This window comes from Pocillopora damicornis, chromosome 10 (genome assembly GCF_964200805.1).
Source record: "Pocillopora damicornis chromosome 10, jaPocDami1.2, whole genome shotgun sequence".
Taxonomy (NCBI): domain Eukaryota; kingdom Metazoa; phylum Cnidaria; class Anthozoa; order Scleractinia; family Pocilloporidae; genus Pocillopora; species Pocillopora damicornis.
In genome coordinates, this window is record NC_142679.1 from 15,049,882 (window position 1) to 15,056,604 (window position 6,723).

The 6,723-nt window shown below is 39.2% G+C and overlaps 1 pseudogene across 1 annotated transcript; it reads right to left on the reverse strand.

The window, feature by feature from the left end:
* Positions 1–278: 278 nt before the first annotated feature.
* On the reverse strand, positions 279–4,776 carry LOC149039074 (DELTA-thalatoxin-Avl2a-like; annotated as a pseudogene). Its single transcript, XR_016180323.1, has 3 exons — positions 4,660–4,776; positions 4,095–4,336; positions 279–2,081 (listed from the first exon to the last, which is right to left on the reverse strand). The product of XR_016180323.1 is annotated as a DELTA-thalatoxin-Avl2a-like (transcript).
* Positions 4,777–6,723: the final 1,947 nt, after the last annotated feature.

Below are 6,723 nucleotides of genomic sequence, written 5' to 3' on the forward strand. Positions count from 1 at the left end.
GAAAACTCTGAAAACTCCTAAAAAATCTTTCACAACTTTTGTGATTTTGTATAAGTCAGCGTTGATATACTCCTGAAATAATGTCCAATAGCGATAAAATGCCCTTTGTCTAAGCCGATCAACAATTATTAATTTTGCCCTCCATGTTTAAGGGGTTGCAACATCAATTTCGAAATTGCTTTCAGCCATTTTCCAGGTTAAAAGGATGGAAGTAAAAAAAAAAAAAATCGATTGTGGGTCTTGCTTAGGATCCAGCGTATCATAGGAGACGACAAATCTTTCGAAAGATTATTCTATTTTCATTTATTTTGTCTTAATGGCTTCTTTTACGAAACAGCCAATTAGACAATCCTGGATGAGACTTCAGTCAATACTCTTTACACCAATCTTATCGATACTACATGTTAAGGGTAGATGTTTTTGTCTTTCTCTCCCATTTTCCGGAAAAGAGCTTTTCGGTACGAGCTCTACACAAACAGGGCGTGGGTGTTATCAAATGTAGTGACATGTTCACATTTTACCCTTTATTCAAACACAATGAGACACATGCATGGTTCTAACTTTAAGCCTGCCAAATTTCAATACTAACGCAAGTTATCTAAATACGTCAAAATTTAAAGTTTCTTTCGTTTGTCAATTCTACTTTCCAGCGGTGTACTTTGGAGACATCAATCTTCTGCCTTTTTGCAGCGGTTTTGGTTGATGCTTTGTGTGTTGGGGCATCTCTGTTTGGCAAGGACCACACAGTTTTCCGCTGACCACGATTTTTATTATACAACTCGCACCAAGATCCTGCAAGTTTCCAACCGCAACCTTGCCATCCCCAATCTTCAAATGTGTTTGGGTATGCAGTTAACTTGGAGTCGCCTGCACCTTCTTTCACTTTCTTGTGATGGACACACGTTGGACCACGGCAGGAGCACCAAATGGGTTTGTAGTGGCAGTCATCGCCACTGTGGCAGCCCTCTTTTGCCAGGGTACACTCGAATTCTGGATACTCCTTGTTGGAGCTACTGGTGTGGTCAAATTTTTGGATGGCAAGTCCAGAGCTACTTATGTATGGACAACCATAATTCAAGAACCCAAGGTATTAGTAGTCAAGGTTTGTGGCTCGGATATTGTTAGGAGATCCATGTTTAAATCGGCTCTGCAGGATGGTCCAGATCGCCATGAAGGTGTGCTGAACAGACGCGGGAAATTCATCTGCCTCATCCATGAGTTGGCCAAGCAATTCAACCGACGTCGCCCCGTTTGCCAGCTTGCTATTTGTTTCCCTTTTTCCACCTATAACAAAGCGTTTCTCGCTTGTGCTCATCTTGCTCGCTTTGGATATCTCACTTTGGCTTACGTTTGAACATGCAGAGACGCCAACCTTTCCAACCTGGGTAGGTCCTGCGACGGAAACACAAGCTTTTACTTGGAAATCTCTTTCAGTGTAAGCCTTAGAGCTCTCTGCGAATGTCATTTGCTGAAATCTTGATCCGCGCTTCACAGATGTTATGGCATGAGAACCGTATTCCTTGAGAAAATTCCGATACTCTCTCCATGAGTTTGGTTCCCAGGGATTTTCGATGTTTACGGGCAAGTCCTCGAGGTCATTTAGAAATGTTCTTTTGAAGGTGGAGATGTCGTCACTCGTTAGACATTCTTTATCGACATGGATCTTTTCTGTTAACGCCTGCTTGATTAAAGACATGCCACTCACTTCACTTTGCTGTGAACTTTGGTCTTTGTTGCTACGGATACCGTCACACCCAACGAGTAGGAGGACTGCAAAGAGGCGTTCAAGCTTGACTGGGTGGCAAGTGACTTATAAAATTCCTTGGTATTTGCGTAATATTCGAAGTGGCTGCTCGAAGACTTCAAAGTTTTCTTCACGAGACATTTGGAGGGGAGCTCCTCAAAGATCCTGTTCTCATGCTCCTGAAAGTCGGCCAATAAGTTGACCTTTCGAAGATCTATCACTCTTCCCAGCGCAGGATTCTCAGCGCCGGTAGCTTCACATGTTTCTTTAAATGTAAATAACCCAAGAACGAGAAGCACCAAAGGGACATGCATCGTTCTGCTTTCCGAAGTAGAATCTATGGGAAAAAATGTTGCGCAATTACTTGGGAAATTGGCCCCAGAGCGGGACCGAAACGTTTTAACGTGTTTGACATGAGGCGATAAAAGAAATGTTTTAATGAATACATAAAATTCCGGTTAAACCTATTTTTGCCAGATATGAGAAACAAACAATAACCTAGCATTTTAATTGGATATTTTAAGCTGAGAAACTCAGTTAAGTCATCTAGATATTGCTGTTTAGTCAGATACTTTTAAACTGGGCTATCTATTTTGATCAACATTGGAGGATATTCTTCTTACACATGAATAGGCATATCACACGCTGAAGATTGGAGACCATTCAAAAATGGTTGTTTGTTGTTGTGTTTTTTTGGACGTATTCGCTTGCTTGTTTGATTAAAGAAACCCCAATTTTCCATATGCAAACTTCGTGATAGGGCTAGACCTTGAACTTAAGCACTATGCCATCATAATAGCCACAATTAGTTAATGATATACGAATTAAAACCAATTCAACTCCTACTCTTACTTAACTTTATTATTTTTGAAAGTGAAAGATATAACAGTAAAGGGGGGTAAAATTGCAGTTTACTGACATCAATAAATTGCAACTAGAGAGATATCGGTGATCATTTGCCCGTAAGAATAATCCTTCGGCAGTAACCTGGAATTAGTGGCAAGTTAAAGATACAACTTAAAAGGTATGTCAAATTTGTTTATGTTACATGAAAGACGTCCTCTAAACAGGTATTGAGTGACTTGTTATAAGTTTCAACCTGTGCGAAAAGCTCAACAATCCTCTGTGCTAAGACTGAGGCAGACTCATCAGATAGAAGTATGTTGGATAAAGGCCCTTCCCTATTAAAGACTAAATGATGATCATTCTTACAATATTGAATTAACGCAAGGGTATCCAAAACAAAAACACACCCTCACGTGTCAGTTAAGATGTATTTTAGCACTATTTGAACGTCTCGCAAGTTCTTGTCGACGAACCGGTAGTTTCAAAACGATAGCTTTTTCAAAGGTTTATTTTTTAAAGACTGTCTCTAAAATTAAGGGGCTTACGACTCTATATTTCACTCCAAGATTGAAATGACTCGGTCATTTTATGACGCATTCTATCATATATTTGCTTTTGTCTATTTTAAAGTTTGCGCGTTTGGTTCAAATTCAGTGGTGTGAAATCAAACATCCCATTTTTAACTAGTGTGAATTCCGGCTTTTAAATTTCCAATTGAATAAGAATGAATTCGAAATATCTTTAAACAGGAAGCCTGTTTGTGAATTTCACCCAAAGAGCCTTTTGAATAGTAAACGAAGCTGTTTACAACACGTAAGTCTGGTCAGTTCTTTAAGTACGAAGAACAACATTGAGACCTGGAACGAACAGTTCGTATGTTGACTCTGAACGGACAGGCAGTTCCGAAACCCAACCTTGGAATCTCAATCGTCCGTTGATTTTGAAACGCATAACCGACCAAGTGACTTTCTTTAACCATATTGCGGGCTTCAATTTGGTAACGATGCTCAGTAATATATGGCCTTAAGTAGAATATCCATCAGTAGTAACATTGCTAGTATTACAACTTAGAATGGAACCACTCAGATCTCTCCGTAAAGCAAGATGTTTTTCCTAACCAGCCTTTTGGATTTGAGATGTACTTTTCAAATCCGAATTTTTCAAATTTTATGCATATTTACACCACTAATACCCCTGATGTCTTCTACAAAGAAATCTTTAAGAAGAATTGAACAAAATGCTATAATTTTACCGAAGAAACAAAAATCAAGACGTTTGAATCCACCTTGACGTGTTTGTTTTTACCAGTATCCTGTTTACAAGTGGCTAAATGAGATTCGGTACTTTTGCAGAATATTTTAAAGTTCAAAAGAGGAGATTACTTGAAAACTGTAAAGTGTGTTTGACAGATTAACTTTATGAGTTGTTCTAAATTGCAGGATCAAAGATGAATTCCCAGATGATCTCAAGAGGATTTCCTTTAGTATCTATTCTATCTACGCACCTTATGGTATCAATTCGTTCAACGCACTCTTTCTCCTGACCTCTATGTGATCTCGATGAGTCGAAGTGGTGAGTTGCGTTTGGCTTTTACAGATTATACTGCTGCTTAATTTAGAAGTCATATCTCATAGGAACATTTTCAGGTGGGCAGTTCATGGTCCTCCATGAGTGAGTTTTGCTGGTAGTCCGCCGTCGTCCACTCTTCGGTATTCAAGCTGTCCAAAATGTGGTATTAATTCATATCTGACAAAAGCAAACGTAAGTGGCCAAATTAATATTTAAACGACTGCAATAAAGAGAAACTTCTTTTTGTCAAACGGTCGACTTGACCTGTGGCATCCTGATGAATCCGTCACAGGAGGCGAAAAAAATTTACAGGAAGAAACAAGATATATCTTGGTAGGTATTGTAGTTAGTGCGAGCGACTTATGGTTTACAAATACGTAACATACTTAAAAATTTATCAGTGAAACAGGAAAGAAAAGAAATGTTCCAATTATAAAAAAGAGAAAAAAGTTTACAAACGAAAAAATTAATTAACAGTGATTCTTATTTTGTGTTACTACCCACTCTTCCCCCACCCTGATTGAGATACCAGTCAGTCTGAGGGCTACCTTCGAGCATTAATTTTCATTAGGCTTCCCTGACGATTCGCCTGTATCCATTTATACTCCTGGGTGAGGAGAGGCACTGTGAAAACTAAGTGTTTTGCCCAAGACCAGACCAGGTCTCGAACCCAGACCCCTCGACCGGCATATTAACCAATAGACTACTGCGTTTACCCTGAACTGAACTAATAATCTATTTTTTAATCCGTAATAGCTGAATGAGCATATACTTAGGCCGCCTGTTCCTTACACTGTTTTAAAACCACCAAGATTACTACCACCAGGCACGGTCTTATACGATACTCTGGTTGGTTCTTAATGTTTTTTTGTTTTTTTGGTGCTCCCGTCGTGGTCCAACATTTTTCCATTACAAGTCGGTGACACAGGATACAGGTGACACTAAAGAAACCGCATACGCAAACACATTTGACGATTGGGGATGGCATGGGAATTTTGGGGGGCAAGCTGCACTTGCAAGAATGAAAATCCTGATCAGCGGAACTGTTTGGTCCTTGCCAAACAAAGATGCTGCTACATAAAAGGCACAAACCCAGGGCGCACATAAAAAAGGCAAAAGATTAAGCTCTCCAAAGTACACCGGCAGGAAAGGAAAGTGAAAAAGAAAGAATATTTAAGTTTTGGAGAACTGAGATAACTTATGTAATAATTGAAATTGTTCTTACTTAAACTTGGTAAACAGTGCATGTGTCTCAATTAGTTTGAATTAAGAATTAAACGTGAACTTGTTATAATATTTGGTCGCATCCACGTGCTGTTTGCGTACCACGGGCAGAAAAACTATTTTCCGGAGAAAAGGAGGGAAGGACAGAGCCAGTGTATGCCGTCAGTAGTATCGATTAAGATTGACCAAACGGGCTACTGCAAAAAGCGTTACGAACGAAAACGAGTATCCACCAAGATAAGACGATTCACTGTACTAGACACACTCAAGAGCCCATGAAAGGGTAAGTTTCTGAAGCAACTGCGGCGCTGCGTCGGTGAGAGGGTATAACAGGGTAATTTAGTGTTATAAAATAAGTTGATAACGTAAATTGACCACCGCTAAGAGTTTTAAAGTTTACGTCTCGAGCGTTAGCCCTTCGTCAGAGCGGATCACTGTGACGAAGGGCCAACACTCGAAACGTAAGCTTTAAGACTCTAAACAGTGGCCAATTTAAGCTATCAACTCAGTTGACAATACTGAATTACCCTATACACTCTATACTATACTTATATTATAAAGCTGGTCAGTATCTTCCCATGCGAATGGGGTGGAGGAACAATATCATTGCAAACTGTTTTTCTAATAATGAATGTACCACTGTTGGAATAAAGCCAAGTCAATGATGTTGAGTGAGTTTATGGAACTGTTTAAAGACAATGTAAAATCCTCGAATATATGAAAAATTATTTCCAAACCCTCTCCATATTTAGGTGTCGGTCTGAATTTGAGAGGCAGTTGTCATGTGACATCAAATCACATTTTTTCCATCAGTCAATTTATTCAGCCTCCCTACGCAAAATTCGATCCTGGTCTTTGCTATCCCTCACACACAGTCAAAATGGGCTCTTCTCAAAGGAGATTCTAGCAGGTAAAATTTACACGCGCCTTATTTGATCTGCTTCCCTGGTGGCGGACTCTGTTAAACGGTTAATTATTCATGCGGTGAAACCAAAACATAAATTTACAAACAAAACTTTAAAATACAGCACATCAAGAGAGAGAGAAAAATGAACTTATCGAATAACAGTTGCATTTGTTGTTGGGTTACTTTAGCTGCACTGGACGCGACGTCAACTGTGATTTACGAATGAACTTATGCTTTCACGAGTGAAACAAAACTAACTGAAAAAACCACCACAAACGATCAGTTTTTAACTTAAAATAATAATACAAATACATCATGCGAAATTGGAAATTACAAAAACGTAAAAGAAAAACAACGGAGAACGTAGAATAATTTGTTAACAAGGTGGTGTTTGGATCTCACACACAAATTACACCCGTAGTGTTGCACACTT